Source organism: Equus caballus, chromosome 22 (assembly GCF_041296265.1).
Source record: "Equus caballus isolate H_3958 breed thoroughbred chromosome 22, TB-T2T, whole genome shotgun sequence".
Classification (NCBI taxonomy): Eukaryota; Metazoa; Chordata; class Mammalia; order Perissodactyla; family Equidae; genus Equus; species Equus caballus.
The window spans coordinates 2,340,659-2,367,636 of NC_091705.1; positions in this window are offsets into that span (position 1 = coordinate 2,340,659).

The following is a 26,978-nucleotide window of genomic DNA, read 5'->3' on the forward strand; positions in this document are numbered from 1 at the left end:
CCACTCTAAATTCCAATCTCCCTAAGCCTTCGAGTCCCTTCCTCCACAGTAAACCAAGGCAGGTCGGGCATTTCTAGCTCACTCACTGTGAAGCTATGGGGGCCCTTTCTAACTCCCTTTCTGAATGCAGAGTCTCTGCTTAGTGTGCCCATATCAGTAGATTCAGCCAAATCCAAGCTTGTTCCTTCCGCCGTGATCCTACACCCTAAACATCCATTCCCACACATTTTCTCTGGATTTCTGTCTGTATAAATTAGAAAACTCAAGTAGTTCTTCTGGAATGTAGTGTACCTCATGGGTCACACTTTGCACCTCACCTTTAGAGCCTGCTGGGATTCAAGTCTAGTTATAGCTCCAGAAGCAAAGAGGGGTGGTGGGAGGTGGGTCCTGAGGAGAATCAGCATTGTCTTGCATGGCAATTCCTTCAGGGGAAGCCATTAGAGCTTCTGGAGGCCATGCAGGGTTAACCCCTCAGATGGGGAAGGGAGGCCACTTCTACTGGGAACAGGAGGCTGCTTCTACTGGCAAAGAAGACTCATCAGGATGTAGGGGCTCCATGTCCCCAGCTTCATCTGAGTCTTCCCACACACCACCATTCTAACTTTCAGGATTCCATTCCATCCCAATCAGCGCTCTCTCTTTACAAGTAGGCCCTCCGTAAGGCTAAAACTTCAATTGTGTTGCAAGTCAGTCCCCTCACAGGATAAGATTCTGGGTTTCATTTTCATCAGTCTTTGCCCTTTGGCTACAAGAGATAAGTGGACAACCACAGAAACTTTAAGATCATTGAGGTTGTGCTTGAGCTGAGAATTTTGAATGCCTGAGCTCATCCGTTTCTTCCCCCACTTTGTGCAGTGACATTAGGAGCAAACAATCAATCCCACTGTACTCGTTAGTTTGACAAAAATGTTCAAAAGCGTCATATCCACAGTCATTCAGATCCTTGCTTCTTATAAGTGTTTGATTAGCAGTATCCAACAGTGATATTTTGCATATCTTTACTGCCAGATCACACATGGCCTACCAGTAATCTCTCCACTGCTGGAGGTCGAGTCATTAGGGACCGTAGAAACACATCAGCACTGTGACTGGGGGCCACTGAAAACAGACAAACCCACAAAAACCACCAAAAAGCTAAAACCAACAAAAAGCATGAAATTTAAAAGTCATGGTGCTAAATAGACACGGCCAGGACGCTTGTTTATAATAAGAGGGCTGAAACAAAAAGGCAGACCATTGTCTTGTTTGGTCTCAGCTGGGAACGTTTGCATCAAGTGACTCTAATATTTTTGCCACTTCGTGCACGTCTGTGAGAAACTATGGAAGCACTGTGAGTATCGATTTTGGGTTTACAAATAAATTTTAGCAAGTAGGCAAGTTTGCAAGCACGAAATCTGTGAATAATTAGGATTGACTGTATCAGATACAGGTCTAGTGTCCAGAATATATAAAGAACTCTTGCAACTTAATAATAAAAGGAACTTATAACCAATAAAAGTGGGCAAAAGATTTACATAAACGTTTCTCCCAAGAAGATATACAAATGCCAATAAGCACATGGAAAGATGTTCAACATCATTAGCCCTTACCGAAATACAATCAAAACCTTGAGATATTATTTTTTATACCCACTAAAATGGATCAGATTAAAAAGATGAACAATAACAAGTATTGGCAAAACTGTGAAGAAATTATTACACAATGTTGGTAAGAATGTAAAATGGTGCAGCTGCTTTGGAAACCCCTTTGACCATTCCTCAAAATGTTAAACATAGAGTTACCATATGACCAGAAATTTCCCACCGAGGTAGATACACAAGAGAAATAAATACATATGCCCACACAAAAACCTGCACAAAAACATTCACAGCAGTGTTATTCATTGCAGTTAAAGTGGAAGCAAACCAATGTTGACCAACTGATGAACAATAAATAACCATGTTCTATCCCCACAATGAAATACCATTTAACACAAAAAGGAACAAAGAGTTGACATGTTCTTCAATATGAATGAACGTTATAATAAATAAAAAGAGCCAATCCCCAAAGACCACATATTGTATCATTTCTTTGGTATGAAATTTCTAGAACAAGTGTATCTAGAGGGGTGTGAAGTAGATTTTGACAGCTTGGCTGTGGAGGTTAGGTAGAAATGGGAGTGACCCCTAAAGATTATTTGGTTTCTTTTTGGAGTCATGAAAATGTCTTAAAGTTCATTGTGATAATGGTTGAATAATTCTGTGAATATATTAAAACTAATTGAATTGTCCATTTATGTGGGTGAATTGTATGATATGTGAAATATGTCTCAATAAAACTGTTAAAAACAGAAGTTAACGAGGCTGGTCTGGTAGCATAGTTGTTAAATTTGCACACTCCCATTTGGCAGCCTGGGGTTCGTGGGTTCAGTTCCAGGGCACAGACCTACACACTGCTCACCAAGCCATGCTGAGGCAGCGTCCCACACACAAATTAGAGGAAGACTGGCACAGATGTTAGCTCAGCGACAATCCTCCTCAAGCAAAAAGAAGAAGATTGGCAACAGATGTTAGCTCAGGGCCAATCTTTCCTACCAAAAAAAAAAAAAAATAGAAGTTAAAGATACACTTATCTTATGACCAGCAATTCTACTTCTAGGCATTCCTCAAGATAAAATAAAATATAATATTTATAATACAATTTGTATAAGAATGTGGATAGATGCTATACTTAAAATAGTAAAAACTTGGGAAAACCCAAATGTCCAACAAAATTATAGTAAATCCATAAATGGACTTCTACTTATCAGTAAAATGGAGTGAACTAATGATGTGCACAACCATATGGATAAATTTCAATATCATTATGTTGAGCAAAAGAAGCTTGACCTAAAAGAGTACATGCTAAGAGTGTGATTCCTTCTAAAGGAAGTCGTGGATGAGGGAAAGCTGGCCTATGGGGACAGAAAGGGTGGCCTGAGGTTAGCTGGTTGAGGACAAACTGCAAAGGCACATAACAGAATTTTCTGCAATAATGGGAATATTTTAAAAATATTAAACAAAAATGACCAAGAAAATCATATAAAAATAAAATAGTATGTGTGTGTTATCTGGTATTAAAACGTATTATAAGGATACAATGATTAAAATATTTGCACAAAATGATATATGAATCCGTGGAACAGAAAAAGGCACAGAAATAGTGTCTAGTGTTTATAAATGACAAAGGTAGCATTTCAAATTATCGTATTGCTCATTATCAATCTCTAAGACAACTGTTACCTTTGGAAAAAAGTTTCACTGCCCATCTGCCCATGCAATTCACCAAAGGAAATTCCAAACAATGACATCAATTTGTCCACAAGGATGTTGCTTAGAAGGTTATTTATGTGAGAAAATATAACAAACATCCCACGTGCCCACTTAAACACTTGATTTAAGAAACCACAATAGAGCCAGCAACGGAGCCTGGTTTGTGTTCTGTGGACTGTGGGAGCGCTTATGTGTTGTAGCCAGTGAGCTTGACCTTTATCACCAGCAACAGGATGTTAGTTTTGGAAGGTATCTGAGACGTGACCTACTCAATGCCCCCATTTTACAGAAGAAGACACTGAGGCTCCGAGAAGCTAAGTCACTTGTCCTAGTTTATAGCTAATTAGAAACAGATTCAGATGAGGACAAAAATTTTAAATTCCATTCTCGATATATTTTATGATAGTCACATTAAAAAGGACTTGTTAGTTGTAAAAGAGAATTTTCCATAACATTCTTTTAAATGTGTGCTCCTCTAGAACATTTAAAAGAGGATTTGTCTGTAACCTAATTAAGGTGGAATATTGCAGGAACACAACTGCCTGTTCACATTCTTTTTACAGGATTACACACACACTCAGCAGCATGGTAATTATTTTTCATTCTAGCCTTTCCAACGTAATCACCAAGAAATCTGCTGAAATACGTAATTACATAGCATTTTTAACTTTACTACAATGTAAGTGTTCTTAAGTAAGCAGTAACATTTCTGACTTGTCTCCAGTGTGAATGAGAAGCCTGAGATCAAGGTGATTTCTGTCTGATTCCTGATTCCCAGGGGAGGACTGCCTCATTGCTCAGGACCATCCAGTCTCCAGCTGGTTGCTGGGGCTGAGGTAGTGCTGGCAGCAGCTGTTTTGCTCTGTCTCCTAGTGAGATGGCAATGCTGCCCTTCTGGCATGGTCCTGCCCTGGTGGGTGTTGTGTCACACCTGTGCCTTGTTCGCTCTCCTGCCAAGAGGGCAGTGTGGGCCTCTCTGCACTCTGTTCTGCTTACCTGCAAGCTAGAGATCATGGCTGTGGCCTCCCTCACTGCTTGAATAGGTAAAGCGCAGGTGAATTTTTAGGGCGGTGAAACTCTTTTGTTTGATACAGTAATGGTGGGTACATAACACTGTGCTCTTGTCAAAATCCATAGAGTTTTACAATGCAAAGAGTGAAACAATGTATGAAACTAAAAAATTATTTAGAAAGTTGGGAGAATCCTAGGATGAAATACAGAACAAAAGGGTTACAAACATATGAAACAACCTCACTGAAGCCGGGGTGGTAGGAAAAGGCTCTGACCCAAGTAACTGGAAATGGGTGGGGTCTATGAGACTAAAGGTGAAGGACCTGCACATGTGACTCCACTCTAGCTGATCAAAGCGTTTCCCATGGGCGTGGGCTAACAATTCTGATACTGCTATACATGCGTCCTGGCATGGAGCAATTAAGTAAATAGATGGTAGGGGTGGAAGCCACTTCCTCACTGTTGGAGTGGGAGTTTACAGATAAGCAAGGGGAGAGGCAAGAACCACCCACATGGTAATGGATTCAGTTGCAAACACCACTGCAAACTCATGTGTAGCTTAATACAGATGCAGGTGGTCACATATAGAATGTTTATAGATGTGTGTGTATATGTACACACATATATGGGTTAGTGTACATGCACACATCTTTCCTTGTTCTGTCAGCTGAGACAGCTGAGAAGAAACCACACCAGCAGCAAGGAATACACTTAGAGCCCAGATCTTGGTTTTAAATACTTTCTCTCACAAAAGGAACCAGGGCTTCTTGGTAAAATAGTAGATTCTAAGACGGGGACAGGAAATACATAAGATGAGACTGGAGCATCTTGTAATGCAAGAAAGTAGGGAGGTGATCAAAATAAAACAAAAGCCTATTCATGGCGTTCGTCAGAAAGACACAGCAGCCAATGAAAGGAGCTCCCAACGGCCAAGGCTGGAACAATTTGCTAACAACATAAAGTAGTCTAGTGTTGGATTATAACTCAAAAGACAAAATAAATATCCATGAGTCCATGCTGACTCGGGACTCCTTAAATGTGAGCCAATAACCAGTAACCTTAATTTAATCATGAGGAAAATCAGATAAATCCCAATAGATGGAAATTCTGCAAAATACCTAACCAGTACCCCTGGTCAGGAGTAAGGACATGGAAAGACTAGGATGGCTATTTCAGGCAAATACCAAACAAATGAAAGGCAATGTCACTATCACAATATAAACAAAATTTTTTTAAAAATTTACTAGAAAAATTTGGTGGTAAAATAGAACAGTAAATGTTGACAAATGTTTAAATAATAAGAAATATATGATAAATAAAAACTTCTATGTACCTATAAAATAGCTTTACATATATTCGTATACATATGTGTGTGTGTGTTGTATGTATATAAAAACATACTTGATAGGTCTCCAGGGTAAATAGACAAATCACTAATATTTTGCTATTAGGTGGGATATTTTGACCCACATTTTGCTAATTATTAAGAGCTTATCTAGACAGAGACTTAGTCATGATTTAGAAGATTTGAGCCACACAGTGAACACTCCTGATATGATGGAGAGAAAATATGTGCTTCTCTTAAGCACATATAGAACATATTTTTCAAAAAAGTAACCACAGATCAGGCCATAAAATCATGCCCAATAATTTTTAAAAAAATGTTTTTTGAGGAAGATTAGCCCTGAGCTAACATCTGCTGCCAATCCTCCTCTTTTTGCTGAGGAAGACTGGCCCTGAGCTAACATCCGTGCCCATCTTCCTCTACTTTATATGTGGGATGCCTACCACAGCATGGCTTGCCAAGCGGTGCCATGTCTGCACCCGGGATCCAAACCAGCGAACCCCGGGCCACCAAAGTGGAACATGGGAACTTAGCTGCTGCACCACCGGGCCGGCCCCCTCAACAACTTTTAAAGAATTGGTATCATAAAGTCATTCTCTCTGACCACAACACGATTAAACTAGAAATAAAATGCAAAAAGAGAAATGAAATGTTATAATCTTGGTAAATTAAACAGCACGCTTCTAAACAACCCATGAGCCAAAGGAAAAATCAGAATGAAACTTGGAAATGAATTACAACCAAACATAGTAAAAATACTACATTCTAAAACTTTTGTGAAAAAAAGTTGTTAAAAAACTTTTGTGAAAAAAAGTTTAAGAATGAGGAAGGAGCATAATAACATGCAGCAGAGATGAAAACAATAAAGAAAGATAAAAAATAAAGTTTGAAACCCTGCCAATGGAACTTACAGCAGATGGAAAAAAATCTAGAAAAACAAACTTTCCAGAAGAGATTCAAGAATGAATAGAAAACCTGAAAAAAAAATCTAGTAACCGTAAGGCAATGGAATTAATATTTCAAAATCTTCCTAGAAAATAAAACACAAGATTATTTTACATAAAAGTTAAACCAAACTATCAAAGAACAGATTATCCTCACAGGATAAAATTCTTCCAGAGGAGACAAACGTGGAGATCATTGCCCGATAATCATAACCTTAATATCACACTCTAAACAGGAAAGGACGAGAACAAGAAATTACTGGTTAAACATAATCATGAATGTACATGCAAAAATCCTAAACAGCATATAAGATCACCAAATAGAGCAATTTATTAAAAAGTTAAAATATCATTATCATAATTAAATCTTCTAATAAGCTTTAGAATATGAAGCTTATTCTAAAAATTCTGGAAGTTATTTAACATTATAAAAATTTTTAGAGGTAATTCACTATATTAATATATTAAAGAAGACAATTCTAATAATTACCTCAACATGTATTGAAAAAGTATTCAATAAAATTTGACACCTCTTCACGATAAAAACTCTTAGCAAAAGAAAAATAGAAGGAAACTGTCTTAGCTGATAAGGGGTCTCACCCAAAAGCCCACAGGGAGTGTCACTTTCAGTGGAGAAGCTTGCGCTGCATCTCGTTTAAAATAAGGACCCTGATAAGGATTGTAACTAACACCACCTTTATTCAACATTGTACTTGAGGTTTGCACACGCATAATAATGAACATAGTTAAGAACTGGAAAGGAGGAAAGAAAACTAATACTATATAGAAAAATGAAAAGAGTGGAAGCAGTTTACAAGTTAATTATCAAAGTTCCTAAGAATGATGAATATGTAACAAATCAATTGCATTTCTATAGACCAGTATTCAGTGGTTAAAAATGAGGAAGTCTTGACCTACTGACACTGGCTCAATATGAGGTTGACAGAAGGGACACCACACTGTAGAAAAGAAACCATATTGTAACTTTGAATGACGTCTGATTAACTAACCCAGACATACTTTGTAGATTTGATGCTCCTTCCAGCTGCTATAAGTTGATAACTCTGTTCTGTTGAGTTCATTATGAATTTAAGGCCCCCCCAGCAGAGTCTATGCTGACAACCATCATCGATGACAACTGAAAGATCGGGGTATAGGGTGTTGCTCTGGTCTGATGCATGCCCAGGAAAACAAAAGACTATCAGGAACCAAGACCAGATGTCTACCCTCACCTGGAGATCAGATGGATGCCCCCAATGGGACACCAGATGCCTCCTCCACCCAGAGGCCAGCCCTCTATATAACTGGCCTGTAGTCTTTGTTCTGTAAGATGGTTCTTTCGGACGTTAGTCGGCCATCTTCCCCCTTGCTAGCAGACTGTAATAAAGTCCTTCCTCTCCTGCCACCTTGCCTTTCAATGATTGGCATGTCTGCAGGGAGCAGACAACCCACCCCTTGGGTAGTAACACTGTTAGTTATCAAGACTTATTACAATATTATAGAAATTATGACTGTGTGGTGTTAGCACAATGACACATACAATGATCAAGGAAACAGAACAGAAAGCCTAGAAATGTGTGTATATATGGAAATGTAATATAGGACAGAGATGGCCATGCCTATTAGTCAGGAATGATTGGACTATTTTTAATAAATTGTACTAGGAAAATTACCCATTTATAGGGGGAAAACAAATTGCACCCCACCTTACACGATACAAAAAAATAAACCATAATTAGATAAAAGATATAAATGCCTAGAGTAAACTTTAAACACTTTTAGAAGAAAAATTGAGAATACCTTTAAGATTTGGGATAGAGAAGGGTTTCTTTTAAAAAGCACATACAGTGCTAACCATCAAAGTAAAGATTGCTACTTAAGCTAATATAAAATTAAGGACTTCTGTTTATCGAAAAAATGTAAATATATGAAGAATATAAAAATACAAGCTGGAAAATAACACTTGAGACATACAGTAACAACAGATTGATAACCAGACCAGCAAGAATCTCTAGAGGGCAATAAGAAAAAGAAGAGCAAAAATTCAAATCAAAAAATGGTAAAACACTGGGGCTGGTCCTGTGGCATAGTGGTTAAGTTTGCCGTGCTCCACTTTGGTGGCCTGGGTTTGTAGTTCAAATCCTGAGCATGGACCTACACCACTTGTCAGCCATGCTGTGGTAGCAACCCACATACGAAATAGAGGAAGACTGGCACGAATGTTAGCTCAAGGTGAATCTTCCTCAGCAAAAAAAAAGAAAGAGGGAAAAAATGGCAAAACACGCGGACTTGCCTTTCAGAAAATGGATGGAGACGTGTTCAAAGAGAAAAAAAATGGCCAAAGAAATGCCCTTGACTGCCACACTGAGATCCTAGGTTATGCCCACTAGTAGGCACAGACCTTGTCAGCCCAGGGCAGCAGCTGACATTCTTACACAGTAACTTTGAGAACAGCTTGGCATTACCTTACAAAGTGAGTAGTGTGCACCAGAAGACTCAGCAAATCCACTGCGATTCTGTCTTCTAGAGAGACTCTTCAAGCTGCATCAAGAGACAAGACCAGCCTGCATGACAGCATGATCCATTGGGTAATGTAAAAATGCTTCAACAACCTATTTTTTAAAAGAAGGGATAATTCAATAAACGCAAAATAAGCTTTCCTCCTTATTGTAATCATTTCAAGAGTGTTTCTTTTTCAATTATTCCTCCTTTAAAAAAGAATTTAAAGAACTCATTGCAATTCCAAGCATAAATTCTACTGGATTTTTCCTCCCCTTTCTCTGTCTTCAGAAGTCTTGTCTTATACAGGTAGACGCCAGGCGCTCTCAGAGAGTTCGGGCAGGATTTTTCCCCTTCAGGTGTAGGAAGCGGAACTTCTTCACCTTCGACTTGAAAACAACAGTGTCAGGTGGTTTTGCCTCTTTTTTCTACTCCCTGCACTTGAGTTTTCTTCCTGTTCACTAGAGACTCTGTGCATATGGGTTGAGTCACTTAAGAAAGTGCTCCTTCCTCTGTTTCCTCAAACGGCTGACTGTTTTTAATTTTACACAAATAATCCTATGGATAGGATCCAAGAAGGCACTGTCTCAGGGAGGCCCCCCCTGGGTGGGTGGAAGGGGGGCCCCAGTGGGTGGGTCCCTGGAGTCATACAGGCACCTGTTTCTCTGGCCCAATCATCTTCCCAGTCCTGGTGGTAGAAAGTCAGGAATAGGATCTAACGGCCTTTGCCAAAGGCCCAGGAAGGTGAAATCAGAGAACAAAAGCCAAGGCGACTTACCCCTCAGAAGTCAGGTGGGAATCAGCATTATGAAGATTTTGTAAAACTATAACTTTCCTAATATTATCATGATGGCTATCTTTTGAAAGGGCAGAAGAGGCCACTGGATGTCCTCAGGTGGAATTCTGTGTGTCCAGCAGGACCCCCCACCTGAGCGGCTGTCCGATTCTATGGGTAAGTGGGTCTTCCCATCCTTGGCCAGGCAATTTTGCAAGTCCATTCCAACAGAAGTGGATGAGCGGAGAGCTGCTGGTGATGTACATATTTCGTGTCCATTGTGATGCAAACAGTTCATTTTCGGAGCAATGCAAAGATTTTTTTTTCCTCTGGGGAGTTGGAGATGATTTCTGGTTTGAAGAAAGGATTATCAAAACATTCTACTTTTTTTCCAAACATTAACATTACATTTTAGCACCTAAAATATTACCCTGTTTTGCATCTATTAGTGAATTCATCTCAGCATCCAGATTGCCTATTAACTCTCTCTTCTTTAGATACTCCTTTGAACCTGTTTTTGTATCTTACTTTATTAATGACTCAAGTAAAATTAACACATGTTTACATTTGAATTGAAATCATGATTTGTGCCCTTTTGAATATTATCCTTTAAGAATTTCTACTCATTGCAAACTGAAAGAAGCTAAATATTGCAAACCTTAAGTTCTTTTTTTTTTTTCTTTAAGGAAAAGGATTGGCACCTGAGCTAACATCTGTTGCCAATCTTCTTTTTTTCTTCTTCCTCCCAAATCCCCCAATACATAGTTGTATATTACAAGCTGCAAATCCTTCTAGCTGTGGCATGTGGGACGCCGCCTCAGCATGGCCTGATGAGCGGTGCCACGTCCAAGCCAAGGAGCCAAACTGGCAAAACCCTGGGCCGCCGAAGCGGAGTGCGTGAACTTAACCACTTGGCCACGGGACCAGCCCCGCAAACCTTAAGTTTCATCAAAGATGTTCACAAATGTTCCACTTGGTTCTCTCAGAAAGCGTTGGAAGGATTAATTACTGTGCTCCATTTTGCAGATATCAAAAATGAGGTTCAGATGCTATAAGCTGCTGGGATTGGGACTCAGTTTTCTAACAAGCCTGCTGTCATGCCTCTAGGGACTGTGGTCCCTGGACCAACGTCCGGCTCTTGGCCCCACTCTACCCTACTCCATCAGAACCTGGTGGTGGGACGGCAGGCAGCCCTCTGTTTTTCTGCCTCCTCTGGTGATGCTGAACACACTCTCAAGTCTGAAAGCCACGGCCCTAGCGCGGCACAGGTGACACCCTCAGGAGCTTTAGAGAAAACGCTGATCCCTGGGGCCATGGCTAGAGGGTCTGATTTAACTGTCTGGAGTGTGGCCTGGGCACCTGGATTTTTGAAAGCTCCCTGGGTAGTTCTAATGTGCAACCAGGATTGCAAATTGCTGTCCTTTGGAGTAACTCCAGCTCAGAAACACACCTTCGGCTTTTGAAGCCTTGTCAGCTTGCGCTGCCTATGAAGCTCGGCAGGTTGTTATCGGACAGATATTTGATGAGATGGGACAGTTCTAAATGCATCTCAGGAAGAGACTTGTTTTCCGTCTGCACAGATCATAAGGATCTTTACCATAAAAGAAAAGGACAAGCCCTCTCACTGAAGAGAAATAAAGGAAATGTTCTTTGGGTTGGAGAAAAAAATTAAAAGAACATCATTTGGATCGGCCCCATATGGTTCAGTTACTCCTCAAGATAGCACAAATTCATTTTAATTTAATGGATTTGTTACAAATTTCCTGAAAAGCTTTTTCAGAAGGAGGTTGTGAATTAGCAGCTCAGCATCCCACTGAGGAAGTCATTATGTCGCAAGCACCAAGCTGAGATAATCAAATAGCTGGCGATTTATAACTTCCACAGTAACATTCTTAAATATGGAATTGTGAAAGGGAGCGTTTGCCAACAGCATCACTGCTATGGAGATGATTAGTTTATCAGACAACAAACAGAGCCCCTCCTTCTCTGTGGCCACCTGCCCTGGGCTCTGAGAGATTTGGGTGGTGGGCACTGGTCCAGGTCATTTCTCCTGCTGTAGCTTCCCCTACTGCGCCTTGCCCGTGATGCATAGCCTCAGGGACCCTGTAGGAACACTTCATTTATTCAATTGGTAAGGAAAACTAGGGAAGAGATGTGCTAGCTTGGATAATCCCAGAGTGGGGGGAGTGTAAGAAGATCTCATATTTGAGACATGAGACGGCTTGTTTTGGGCAGAATTAGCACAGTAATTGACTCAATCACTTCAGTCATCTTAGTGATTTTCTAAAGAGGTTCTAAGCCAAAAGATCTTTTAACAAACCCAAAAATGCAATCTTGAAATTTGCTTAGGACCCCAAATTCTCCTTACTTTCTGAGTAATATTTTAAGAACTGCAGTTCAAAATATAAGTAGGTTTTTTTCATATCAAAATTGAGTACAGGCATACCTCATTTTATTGTGCTTCACAGATGTTGCATTTTCACAAATCAAAGGTGTGTCTCAACCCTGCAGGGAGCAAGTCTATCAGCCCCATTTGCCCAACAGCATTCTCTCACTTTGTGTCCCTGTGTCACATTTTGGTAATTTTCACAATATTTTAAGCTTTTTAATTATTTTTATATTTGTTATGGTGATCTGTGATCAGTGATCTTTGATGTTACTTTTGCAATTGTTTTGGGGCACCACAAACCACGCCCCTGTAAGACAGAAACCTTAATAAATGCTGTGTGTGTTCTGACTGCTCCACTGGCCAGCTGTTGCCCCCTCTATCTTCCTCTCCTTGGGTCTCCCTATTCCCTGAGATACAACAATATCGAAATTAGGCCAATTAATAACACTACGATGACTGCTAAGTGTTCAAGTGAAAGGAAGAGTTGCACATCTCTCACTTTAAATCAAAAGGTAGAAATGATTAAGCTGAGTGAGGAAGGCGTGTCGAAAGCTGAGATAAGCTGAAAGCTAGGCCTTTTGTGCCCAACAGTCGGCCAAGTTGTGAAGGCAAAGGAGAAGTTCTTGAAGGAAATTAAAAGTGCTACTCCAGGGAACACACGAATGATAAGAAAGCGAAACAGCCCTATTGCTGATATGGAGAAAGTTTCAGTGGTCTGGAGAGGAGATCAAACCAGCCACAACGTGCCCTTAAGCCAAAGCCCGATCCAGAGCCAGGCCCTGATTCTCTTCAATTCTGTGAAGGCTGAGAGGGGTGAGGCAGCTGCAGAAGAAAAGTCTGAAGCCAGCAGAGGTTGGTTAATGAGGTTTGAGGAAAGGAGCCGTCTCCGTAACAAAAGTGCAGGTGAGGCAGCAAGTGCTGATGTAGAAGCTGTGGCAAGTTCTCCAGAAGATCCGGCTAAGATCATTAATGCAGGGGCCGCCCTGAACAACAGATTCTCCGTGCAGATGAGACAGCCTTATATTGGAAGAGAGGCCATCTAGGACTTTCATAGCTAGAGAGGAGAAGTCAGTGCCTGGCTTCAAAGCTTCAAAGGACAGGCTGACTCTCTTGTCAGGGACTAACACAGCTGGTGACTTTCAGTTGAAGCCAGTGCTCATTTACCATTCTGGAAATCCTAGGGCCCTTAAGCCTTATGCTAAATCTACCATTCCTATGCTCTGTAAATGGAACAACAAAGCCTGGATGAGAGCACATCTGTTTACAAGTATTTTAAGGTTTACTGAGCATTTTAAGCCCACTGTTGAGACCTACTGCTCAGAGAAAAAGATTCCTTTCAAAACATTACTGCTCACTGACAATGCACCTGGTCCCCCAAGAGATCTGAGGAGCCACTTTTATGGGGAGATTTGATTTCTGGGATCCTGAAGGATACTTTGTCACTACATGTCTCCTGGGTCTGCTTGATTCGGTTTATGAAATGAGAATCATTTTATTTTCTCATTTGGATTGAGTATCAACAACTACAAGTGTCTGCCGAGGAATCCCTAAGTCCTTGTGCGTCCACCATCCCCACATAAGCTTTAATATTTAAGCCTGTGGTTTGGGGTGATCTCACCAATGAGACCAATGAAAACTTCATGTGGTTTGAGTTCCCAGTACCTTCCCTGGGACCTGGGGAGGCCCTGGGGAAAAAGGAAGCTTAGTTTAAATGGAGAGAGGAGGGGAAAGTGCCGAGCAGGGAAATGGGGCCCAGCGTCAGGAGGGGGAAAATCATGGCTTCATGAAGGAGCAGGTGCCTAGGAGAGAGGAGAGAAGAAAAGGAATGTGGAATTCTGGCCCCGTGTTATGTTTCTCATGGACGCTCGTTAAATGCAAGAACAATCAAATCTATCAGTAAAATAATTAATTAAATGGTAATTAAGTTAAGATGAGAACTCCAAATGCAAATACACCAAATACAGTATATCAGAGTCCCAGCAGGGAACAGATGCGACGGCACACTCAAATTAGGATCACTTGAGCTGAGATCATTGAAGGGAATGTTTACAAATTGTAAGCAAGGTGTTTCTTTGGACAACAGGTTCTGAAGTTTCTGGCTGTCTGTCTTCACAGTGCCATTTGAGTCCCTTCCTGATGAGATCAGTTAATTGCAGTTAGAGGATGAGCTGTGGGCACTGTCACCTGACAAGGAAATTCTCATCTGCTTCAGTTCCTCCACTGTTAGGATGTTTGGATAATTCAGGAAGGAAGTGCAGGATGGATCTTGAGGTTTCTGATGTCAGATCTTTGATACTGGCCCGATGTGTCAGTAAGCTCTGTCTTTGGAGTTTATTTGTATCAGGGACTAATTGAGCCAATAATGCATGCATCCATTCATTCACTACTACAATCAACTAACATTTTAAGTGCTTATTACATTTCTAGGACTGAGGAAGAAACAAAAGAAATGAAGCTTTTTCTTCATTCTCAAGAATTTATAATCTTACTGAAGAGATGTAACACAAAACAACCATTTCTGGAAGTAAACCTTTATGATCCAGCAGGAAGAGGGTTGAGATGGGAGCAAAAGATTTGACCATGTGTCCCTGCCAATGATGCATTTTTGCCCTTGTTCTTTACCCCTTTGAGATTCATTTTTGCTTGCCTGGGTGAGGGCAGTGGCTAGATGATGGAGAGTGGGGACGTCTCGGGGGGGCTACTGATAATTTTGAGAAGCAGCAGAATGACGTAGTGGAGGACTGTGAGACCAGTCAGACCTGGGCTGCTTCCTGCATGAGTGAACAGCAGTAAATTAATCTTGGGAAGACTGTTTCCTCAATTGCAAAATGAGGGAATGATAGCTGCTCTTCGAGGTTACCAGAAAGATTAGAACAGCCCAGTTAGCGACTCGCTGCCTTGCGGGGTCCAGGAAGGCAGTGGCTGTATTTCCTTTTTCTCATTCGCATGTATTCAGCGCCTAGGGATGGTGTGTCGCACAGATGGGAGTTTGGTAAACACTGCTTGAATTTACTAAAAAGGTAAGCATGTAGCACATAGGAAACCCTTAAAAATAGTAGATATTTTATTGTTTTATTTTATTATTATTTAACTCACCTTCAGCTCTGAAGTTATGTGATTTATTGATAGAACTCAAAATAAAGCTGGCAATAAAAGGAGACTCTTCTTTATTTGCCAATGCATTATCAGTCATCTGTTGTGCCAGATCAGGCTCCAGAGATAAAATCAGTGTCTCTCCACGAGAGCGAAGACTGAAAGACTTGGACAAGGGCACGGAGGGAAAGTGCAGAGCTCTAGGAGCACCTTCGAAATGGGCCCTGTGGGGCACGAGCCTGATGGTTTTGCAGCAGTCCTAGGATCCTGGGTCCTTAGACAGTGTTTTAAGTTGGATTCTCCCAGCAGCCCATCCTGAGCCAAGGGTCTAGCTGTGAGCAATGTATTAAGCGTGTGCTTCCAGTAGAAACTGGCAATGTAATAAGGCAGGATAGGGGAGGGGTGCAATTTGAAGTGGAGACCCAGCCTCAGCCTGATCTGGTGGGAGCTCTGGAACAGAAATTATACCTCAGTGCTTGTCTGTCCCATCTCAAAGCCAGGGGTTTGGGATTTTATATTTCTGCTCCAGTCGGTCATTGGCTCTCTCCCAGAGATGGGGAGAAGTGGGGGCTGTAAGCTTCCAGGCAGTTCCACCCGCTCAAAGGCAGTCCTCTGGAGAATGGCATAGGTGTGAGCCATCAGCAGCAAAGCACGAGAAACTTGGGGGGTGGGTGTACAAAATCATTAAGAGATCCGTAGGGATACGGGTGGGGACCAATAGTGTCTGACTGAGGCAGCAGCAGAAGGGGGCTGCCTTGGAATCTGAGAGCCCAGATCCCACACCAAGTCTCCATCCTCAATGGTCTGTCTGGGAAAAGGCACTAAGCGTGTGATGCCAACACATCTCCTCTTGGTCTAATCTGGCCCAGAGGAATGCCGTAGCACGGGCACGAGGGGCTGCTTGAGCAGCCCCAAGGGTATGAAGCAGCTCTTGCAGCAAAAGCAGTTTCTCCAGGGCCTGAGAGAAGAAGAGCAGATGCCTCCTCAGGGAGATTCTGCAAAGACGAGGTTTGATGCATGGAGGAGGACCTGTTTCTGAAGAAGACAGAAATCCATCCCAAAGGGGATCAGCTACTGGTCACATGAGTCTGGGTTTCTTTCTGGGAAGCTTTCTGTAGGAATCTCCTTCGCCATTTCTGAGCCTCCAAACAGCCAGTGTTAGCGGTGGTATGGGGAAAGGAGCTTGTGGGATATTGCTGGTACTGTCCAACTTCTACCACCCAAGTCTGTGCGGGACTCTTTACATAGTCTGTTTCTCATGCTGCAAAGGGCTGTCTTGTGCAATAAGCAGCAAGCTCTGTGACAGGTGAGAAAGCTGCGATGAAAGAGCTCAGGCGTGCCTCCAGCAGGTTATTGGTGGGCAGGATTCCAAGTGCAGGCCATACAGTTCCAAAGCCTGAAGCCTTTCACCTCAGCCAAAGAACACCTGTAAGTCTAAAGAGCTTGTAACAGGCAAAGGCAATCCCTGCAGTGGCAGTTGAAATTAAAAAATAAACTGCAAATTTCAATTCACATTTCAGTTTTTAGGCAATTTCTGGTAGCAAATCCAAATTCTGGTAGCAATCCATATCTGACATGGGTAGATAATTTTGGTGAGGGCTGAATATGAGATGATTTTTATATTAAAGTGCATCTACTCAACGGCCAGAAGAAAAAATGCATTTCTCTGGAGTAGCCAGTTTTATCCTATCATATAACAGCTGGTAATTCCATAAGCAACCACGTCAGAAACAAGTGACGAGGCTCACCTGCACAGGTGCACAGGCGCTTCGGATGTACCCTGAGTGCATTGACATCATCCCAGTCTACGTTTGACATTTTATCTTTGCCCTGTTTACCTATATAACAATCATTTGTTTTCCAGCCTTGACCCTTTCTGGGATAATTATTTATTTTATTTATAGACCATTAATATAATTTAACCAGAATGTTCTAATCCTAACAATACCAAGGGCACTAAATGAGCCCTCATTTTACCCCTTTGTCATTTAGGACATATTTCTATTAGTGCATTTATCACATTAGAATAAAATCCTCCTATTGTAGCCTGTTTCCTACTGACTCACAAGCCCTTTAACAGTAGGAGCCAGATTTTATGCCAATCTATATCTTTCTATACTATCTTGCAGAGCACATGCCTATGTGGCTGTTGCTCAGGACAAAAATGGCCACTGCTGCTTGGCTCGTGTCAGTAAATCCGTCTAGACCAGGCAGTGATGACGGCTGCCATCTCAGGACAGATTATCCCTATGACTGAAAACCTGCCAGGGATTATTTCAGTGTATAATAGAATAAATATGTATTTAATCAATGGGGAAAAAAAGTCACAGCAAATGCCAGTATATTGTCTGTTTATGTATAAGACAACATATACATTCTTCCTTTCTTGAAAAGGAGAGAGGAATAAACATTAATAGACATAGAAATGCAACAGGAAGAAAAAACAAAAATGATAATTTGGGTTATCACTTTGTTCAAGAATTACAGATGAATCTCATTTTCATTACACGATTCAGCAATATCCAACATTTCTAACAATAAAAATGCCAGAGATACAGTAAAATATCCAAAAAAATATGCAGTTAAAAATGAAAGAAAAAAATAGGAAGGAAGAGGAGAAAACTTGTTGCAAAGGCATATTTCCATGTGGAAGATGTGTATCTCTGTAGGGAACATCATTTCCTTGGCTGTCCAATGTTAATTAAATATATTGTCCCTCCAGAGGTACATGCAGTATATTAAATTTTTACGTTAGTCATTAAAGATTTAGTTTTAGCGTCTCACTCTTGAGAGAACAACCTTCCAAGTATTAGATTTTACTTTTTGGTTTAAATTATTCTCTCTTCTCTTCTTTCCCAACTTAAGTCACTTATTTCCAACAAAACACTGAGTGAAATGTAACCATTTGAATGAATAAAGCATGAACTCCAGAGAATGCAGGCCTCACGCTGTGCATGTAATGAAATCTGTTTCTCTTTGATGATCTCTATTAAAAGAAGTTAAGAACTGAGAATGTGACTTTAATTATTTCTTGACGTATCTGTGCTTTTTGCCAGGCCAGAAAAATGAGCAAGACTAAGACCATCTATCAGGGTTTCCCAGGGCTGTCCTTGGCATCAGGTCCCAGGAATGGTTGGGTAGGAGTATTTCAGGGAAGAGGACCAAGTGCTAATCTTAGAAATGAAAGGGTGAAAGTCCTTTGTTCCTGGCAGCTATTATTTTTAATAAACAATCCCAAAACATAGAGACAAAACAACTGCTCTATTTTGCTAAAGATCTGTGGGTCAGGAATTCTGGTTGGGCTCAGTTGGGTGATTCTTCTGCTCCATATGGCATTGACTAGGATTAATTGATAGTGTTCAGTTAGCAGCTGGTCTGGTGTGGAGGGTCAAGGCGCCTTTCACTCGCTTTTCTGGTACTTTGGTGGGAATGGCTGGGAGACTGGGCTCAGCTGGTCCCTTCTCCATCTTCATGTCATCTCAAGGTCTCTCTGTGTGGTCTATATAGGAGTATAGTTGGTCTTACATGCCAGTGCAGGGCTCCAAGAGCAAGTGCTCAAAGAGATGGGAAATGGAAATTGCCAGCTTCTTGAGATCCGGTCTCAGAAATTGATGCAGTGCCGCTTCTGCCATTATCTCTTAACCAAAGCATCCATAGACCCACTCAGCTTGAAAGAAAGAGGCATAGACTCCTCCTCTTGAAGGAGGGTGTGTCAAAGAATGTGTGGCTGTCTTTAATGCAGCATATTCTCCTATAGCAGCATTTCCCCTAGAAATCAGATGTCCTACTCTTATCTCCTCTAAGCTGATGCATCAGAAATCCTGGTCCATTCTAGAGGATGGCCAAAGTCAAGTTAACCCACATTTGCATGGAACTGGATAATGAGAAAGATTAGAGTCAAGGTTTGACTGGGGCCGGCCCTGTGGTCGAGTGGTTAAGTTCACACATTCCACTTTGGCGGCCTGGCTTCTTTGGTGTCCTGAGGTTCACAGATTCAGATCCTGGGTGCAGACCTACACACCGCTCATCAAGCCATGTGTGGTGGCGTCCCACATAGAAGAACTAGAATGATTTACAACTAGCATATACATCTATGTATATAGACTTTGGGGAGGAAAAAAAAGAGAGTTTTGATATTTGCCCCTGTTTGTTCCAGGGATAGCCTTTAAATCCTTAATTTAAAAATATTGTTTAGATACTATATATCAAGGTCTATGGTAAAAATATATTGCCTGGATCTATGTTTAAATATAAGCAAACTGAATGAATATTACCTTGTTTGGGTTAATTCATGATATGTTCTGGAGGAAAGTTCTAAGCAGTTTATCTTGAAAGGAAACCATGAAAGCTTGAGTTATTTCAATATCTGTCTAACCTATACTAGTTGGGTCTTTTTTTTACATGCCAAGCATTGTTCTAGGTTCTAGATATCTGTTGATAAGATTTTTTAATTGCTGCCTTCATAGAGCTTACATTCTAATGAGAGAGACAGATAATAAGTAAATAAATGCATAGAAATGTAGTTTCAGGTACAGTAAAGTGCAGTGAAGAAAAATAACAAGGTAATGATGGGTTAGGAAATGATGTGGAGGGAAGAAGGGGGCATTTTTTTTTGAGGAAGGTTAGCCCTGAGCTAACTGCTGCCAATCCTTCTCTTTTTGCTGAGGAAGACTGGCCCTGAGCTAACATGCCCATCTTCCTCTACTGTGTATGTGAGATGCCTATCACAGCATGGCATGCCAAGCAGTGCCATGTCCGCACCTGGGATCCAAACCAGCAAACCCCAGGCCACCAAAGCAAGTGTGCTCACTTAACCGCTGCGCCACCGGGCTGGCCCCAGAAGAGGGCATTTTTGTTTGCGCTGTGAAGGGAGCTGGCCTGGCATGTTACATTTGAACAGATATGTTAATGAAGTGAGGGAGGTAACCATATGGCAACACGAGAAAAGAAAATTTTCTTTGATTTGGGAAAAATGAGAAACACCAATCTCCTTAGGCAGAAATAAGCTTTAACTGTTTGCCCAGCACAGAATGGTTGAAGAAGTCAGAGAATTAGACAACTCTTAGTTATTGAATGTCACATAGCGAATCAGCCCAAAACTCCATGGCTTAAAAGAATAATAATCATTTATTGTGTCTCATAAATTCTGTTGGTCAAGAATTCAGGAGTGGTTTGGCTGTATGGTTCTGACTCAGAGTCTCCCAAGAGGCTGCAGTCAGAGATCGCCCAGGGTTTCCAGCATCTGAAGGCTTGACTGGGGCTGGAAGATTTAATTCCAATGTGTCTTCCTCCATGGATAGCAAGTTTGTGCTGGCTGTTGGCCGATAGCCTCTATTCCTCACAACATGGTAGCTGAGTTCTAAACGCGAGCAGAGAGAAAGAGAAAAGATCCAGGAGGAAGCTGCATCCTTTACATGAAGTAGCCTCAGAACTCTCAAGCAACATCAGTTCTAGTCCACTCTGTTGGTTAAAGCCCAGATTCAAGTGGTGAGAGGAGAGTCAGGGATGGGATAAATACATAGGTTTGACCATCTTTGGAGAATACAATCTGCTCCAGGTGGCTAGAAAATTGAAGGCCTTGCGGGCCATAACGAGTCAGGATTTTAGTGCAAGTGCAATGAGAATTCTTAAAGGTTCAGATAGGGAGGTACCATGGTCACAGTTATACTTTTAGAAATTTGCTTTAAATGATGTGTGCAAAACTGACTGTTGAGTAGGAAGATCAGAGGTTACTAATGTCCTAGAAATAAAACATCGTGAATCAGGCAAGGTTATACCTGTGGATGTGGCAAGATGTTTCAAATTTGGGAGATGTTTTGAAGTTCAACCCAATAAGACTTGCTATTGATTGCATATGGTATTTGAGAGAGACAGGAATTAAAGAATATTCCTAGGATTTAGGCTGGAGCAAATAGGTGAATGGTGCATGCTTTACTGAAAGAGAGAAGCCAGGGCAAGAAGCTGATTTAGTGGTGGTGTGGAGACTCAAATTTCCATGTGGGGCATGCCCAACTTGATGTCTATCGACAGGATGAGAACAAGGAGTTCTAGGAATGAGCAACGCAGTGGGCAGTGGGAAAGTTTGGTGATCCTGACAAGACCTTGAAGAAGACGTGACTGGAATAGGTTGACAAGAGACTAGATAAAAGAGAGAAGACAAAATTAGGGATATACCTCATTAAAGCCAAGACAATTGAGAAAAGCAGAGAGTTTTATTGAAGGGTCAAAAATATTGAAGGAATTAAAATGATGCAATCAACATGTCATGCTTTGAGGCAAGGGGCAATAATCTTCTAAGCAGCTAATGGTATCAAATTACCTACATTAATAGTCTATCTACAGTACACCTGCCAAAAAAGTCATAACATTCCCATATTATTGAAGAGATTCCAAAGAGGAGGGACTTGTCACTATAGTCAGGAAAAGTCAGAGGAAAAACTACAAATAAGATTCGGCTTTCCCATCTCCCACAATTTGAAATCCTGGTGGGCATGTGTGCACGTGTATGTGCACACACGCGCGCCAGAGTCATATTTCCTGGCACTTTATACTCTGTGAAAGGTAATTGAGTACAGGATTATTGCCATAAACATCATTTCTAGGTCTTGAGAGGCTGAAATTGTCCAGCATCTTCATTCTCTGTTAGCTTTACTGCAGCAGCTCAGACAGCTCCCACCCCAGTGTGCTCTCCGTCTTAGTTATTTTGTGGTTACAGGTATCATTTAATTTATTGTGATTCTTGACCTCAGTTTCTAATAGATGTAGATGCCTCACCCCCACACATTGACACATCCAACTTAAATTTCCTGAGCACCTACTGTGTGCCAGGCGCTGTTAAGTGTTGGCAGTCAACATCGATCTTGTCCAGCAGAGAAGGAAGGATGGGCAAAGGCCTCAAGGTAGGAGAGAGTGTAGCCCAGGATTAATTACTGGATACAGAGGAGGGTCTCGTCTTCATCGTACCTGTGTTTCTAGCCTCCCAGTATTCGTGGACAGGCCTGACCTGAGTGGGGTGCGTGAATAAGAGGCTGCTTTGCTGACTGGCCCAGTCGAAGCCTGAACGTCTAGAAGTTGCCCATAAATACCATCTCGGAGTTGAGGGGAAGACTGTCAGGCAGGTGTGTATGCACTACAGACCCAAACAACTGGTCCCTCTTTGTAGGCCTGACTCCTTCAGGCGGAAAGTTCCTCTCCTGCTCCTGACTCGGCTGAAACCTTAGAAGCCCTCCGTTGGCAAGATGCAAAAGGCGCATGTGCTCGGGGCACCAGATTCTAGGAGACATTCCCCAGGTCCAAACCGTGCTGACTCACAGCTGCAATCCTTAGCAAAGAAGGCCTTGGGTGGAACCTTGACTCCTTGATTGTTCGTCTTACTAAGTCTCAGTGTTAATTGCAGGGGAACAAATCTGGCCTTGTCCCTGTTCTTCTCTTCTGTCTCTGAGCTCCTCATCACTCCCCAGGCCTCATAGACTCTGCGCTTCCTCAGAGGCTGCAGCATCAATAACGGTTTATCTATTGAACAAGAATTCAATTTCAGGGAAGACAAATCCTGCTCCCGCTTACTTTAGGAAAGCATTGACATTTTGGAAATAGATAGATAGCTACTAAAATCAAACATTTTTTACAAATGAAATTGGATTTTCTTAAGACTCCACAAAATGTTCAAATGATTTAGCTGTGCAGTCTCTAAAAAATCTGTGCTGGGCTCCCTGGCATCAGGCTCCCTAGGCAAATGGATAATATTGCGGCGGCTCTTTGGCAGAACTTCTTACCCTGCCCTGCTCAGATCATGAAGGTGATCTGAAGACAAGTTCAGGGTTTCCCTCGGAAATGACAAAGGCCAGTAAATGCTCCTTAAAATAAGGACTTCCTCAAGTTCTTTGTGTTTTCGTAGCCTTCAACACTAAGGCACTAAAATTTACTTAACAAACATATATCCTTAATATCACTGCTTCACGGATGGAGCAATTGCCTCTAGAGCACATACATGACTTGCCCAGGGTCACACCTCAAGCTTGAGGCAAAGTTAGGGGCACAGCATCTGTTCAGCTGCCACATCACCCATCTCAACTGCCCATCAGAGCTGCAATCTGAAAACTGCCAATTACAATGCTGCTCCAAGTGCTTTGAGTTTCATTGATTCAAACAACATTCATTGATGGCCATGGACTGGATACTGTGCTGGGTGCTGGGAACCTCATTACGTATGTAACAAGACATCATACCTGCTGAGGACTGATTGTTTGTGTTCCCCCAAATGTGTGTGTCCAAACCCTCAATGCGATGGTATCAGGAGGTGGGGCCTTTGGGAGGTAATTAAGTTGAGATGAAGTCATGAGACTGGAGCCCCCGATGGAATTAGTGCCCTTAGAGGAAGAGGAAGAGAGATGAGAACATCGTCTCTCTGCCACATGAGGACACAGCAAGAATTTGACAGTCTGAAAACTGGGAAAAGAGACGTCGACAGACCCCAACCATGTGGGCACACTAATCTTGGACTTCTAGCCCCCATAACTGGGAGAAATAACTGTCTGTTGTTTAAGCTATCTAGTCTACCGTATTTTGTTATAGCAGCCTGAATGTACTAAGACATTACATTTCTTCAAGAGACCCATGGTTCAATGAAAAGAAAAGCCCTTAAATTTTAAAGACACACTTTATCAAATGATGATCCATGTAGCATTCCAATCCAGTAGGAGTGTTGTGATGACTAGTAGACAGATGATGGAGGTAAAGCACTGAGCCAGTTTTCCTGGTTTCTGTCTCACTACAGGCCACTTTTGCAGTAAATATTGAATAAACTTCAGCTGGCAGTAGTAGCTGTGGTTGGTTGGTGTAACAGCATCAGCAGCAGTCCGCCCTCCTGCCCAGAAGTGTGAGTGTTATTAGTAACCTTCTGTAGATGTTTTGCATCTAAGACCCTTGAAGGAAGAGTCAATCTACCAATGCCAATCTACCTTGACATACCATCTCCAGTGAATGCTTGTGTTGGGCTTAGCCAAATATTTGAAAATTCCTAGACTTCATTAAGAGTATAGAACATGTTTATTGCTGTTTGATGCTGGGATCTTCACTAATTAGGATTTTTAAAAATTCGTTACTACCATTCTACTTGTGTCAGTGAAAAATAAGACTATGACTTTAAAGATGGCCACAGATTCTCTGCCATTTTTCCCATTAAGAAGTGGAGTCCAATTCCCCTCTCCCCTACTTGAACATGTCTGGTTTCAGTGACTTGCTTCACAACTTGAGTGCTTGCTCACAACTGAAGAGATGTTCTGGTGCTTCTATGAGTAGAACATGAGAAACCTTGCAGCTTCCATTGTGTCTCCTGGCACGATAGGTCTTAGATGCCTGAATCTCCATGTAAGAAGTCCAACCCCTCTGCTGGAGATATCAGGAGAAGAGACCATGGGATGACCTGGAGGGAAGCAACTGAGTTTGGCCTCCCAAATATGTGCATCAAGGCAGCAGGCATGTGAATACACCTGTTTTAGACCCTTCAGACCACCCAGTTCATCAGCTGAGTACCACTTAGTGCCCCAGTCACTTCACTTGGAACAGAAGAATCTCTCCTCTGAGCCCTGCCTAAATTCCTGACCCACAAAATTGTGCCATATAATAAAATGTTTGTTGCAAGCCAGAAGACACTGAACAGTGCCTTGCATTGGCTCATTTAGGTTTTGAGGCCTTAGCTCAGACTCTCAGTCATCTGGCTGGAATTTATAGATGGCACTTACGGATGATACACAAATCAGAAAAGGTTCTATTGTTAACTCCATATACTAAAGCATTGGAATTTACACCTATTTGTTATTCTGTGTCATCAGGCCTTGTTATTTAAGACCACTGGATTTTAAGAGGAGTGATCAGATGGGAGCTTTTTAATTTCTGTGTGTAGGAGTATCTCTCCACTCAAAGTCAGACACGTGGACTCCCAATGGCCTTTGCCTTGGTTAAGGATGTCCTTATAAACATAAAGACATTTCACATTAGCACTACAGGAATAAAAGTTGAACCATGCTGGCTTTCGTATTTCTTATTTTGTTTTTATTTTTAAAGGATAAATGAAGCAAGTCAGCCACTTGTTCATTTGAGCCACTGTAATGCCTGTTCCCTTGTAGTTTTATCATAAAATACTACCATGAAGATGTGCAGGTCTTTGTGGTTCAGGAATGTCTCAAACTTTTTTACCTTAGAAATGATATATTTAAGTCTAAGAGTGTTTTTTTAAATTTATGTGAATTTTATGGAAAATAGGATCTGTAGATTCAGGGTTTATTTATACCTACAGTCCTTCAAATAGAAAGTTTTTCACTAGAAGTGAATTTATTTGGGCTCCCAAAAGATCTATGCTAGGTCAGAGCAGGTTGCTAATTCAGCTAAATGCCCTATTTTCTATTTTCCATGCAGGTTGGCAGAGAAATATGAGGTCATATCTCTACTGTAGAGAAACCCAGCATTTTTTCTAAAGATAAATAAAAATCATTTTCTCAGCAGGTTTAAATTTTATGAAGTCTTCAAAAGTCAATAAAATTTATGGCCCTAAGTAATTTAGAAGAATCTTGAAAGAATTTATCCCCTGGCCATTCTGAAAGTCACCATCCAATAACATAGATTTGTGTTGGTGGTTTCAAGTGCAACATCCAAGAAAGACTAAGAGACACTTACCAGATAGTTGGTATTGACAAAGAAAGCTGAGTTTTGCAAATAGCAGAAGAGAATACTCTGAGTTACATAATCCTCATAAACTAATTTTGTGTCTTCCAATGAAGAACTGTAGAACTATTCAGAATGCAAGTCAAAAAAGTAAAACTACATATACTTTAAATAAAGAAGAAAGGAAATCTTGTCTGATTTAGTAAAAAATCAGATTTTTAGAATATTTTTGAACATTAACATTTTCAGAAACAATAGTATACTCATTATAAACTAACATAAATATCAATTGCAGTCTTTCTACTTCCAGGAAGATGGAGTAGATTTATTTGGCCCTAGTCCTTTCAATAAGTACAACTAAACATTGTACACTACATGTGAAACAAACATAAGAAGACTCATAAAGGTGGAGAAAAGAAGACAAACTGGCTCGAGACCTTGAGACCCAAGGAATGACATGGTTCTGAGCTCTCTTGGTTTCCTTTCTGCTTCATATATTGCAGACTTGAAGCTGAGAAAGTTAGAAACCTAAATATGTCAATCAGTGCTGACAATAAAAACTCCAACAAAAGCCAACCCTCTGTTTGTTGACAAAGGAAGGATAAAGAAAATATGTTATATACATACAATGGAATATTATTCAGCCTTAAAAGGAATAAAATTCTAACACATCTAACAACATGGATGAATCTTGAGGACATTATGATAACTAAAATAAGCCAGTCACAAAAAGACAAATACTGTGTGATTTCACTTATATAGGTATCATATTCATAGGGACAGAAAGTAGAATGGGGGTTGCCAGGCGTAAGGGGGGTGGGAATGGAGAGTTGTTGTTTAATGGATATAGAGTTTCAGTTTTGCAAGATAAAAAAGTTTTGAAGATTGGTTGCATAACAATGTGAATTTGTGAATATACTTAACAATACTGAACTGTAAACTTAAAAATAGTTAGGATAAATTTAGCTTACAT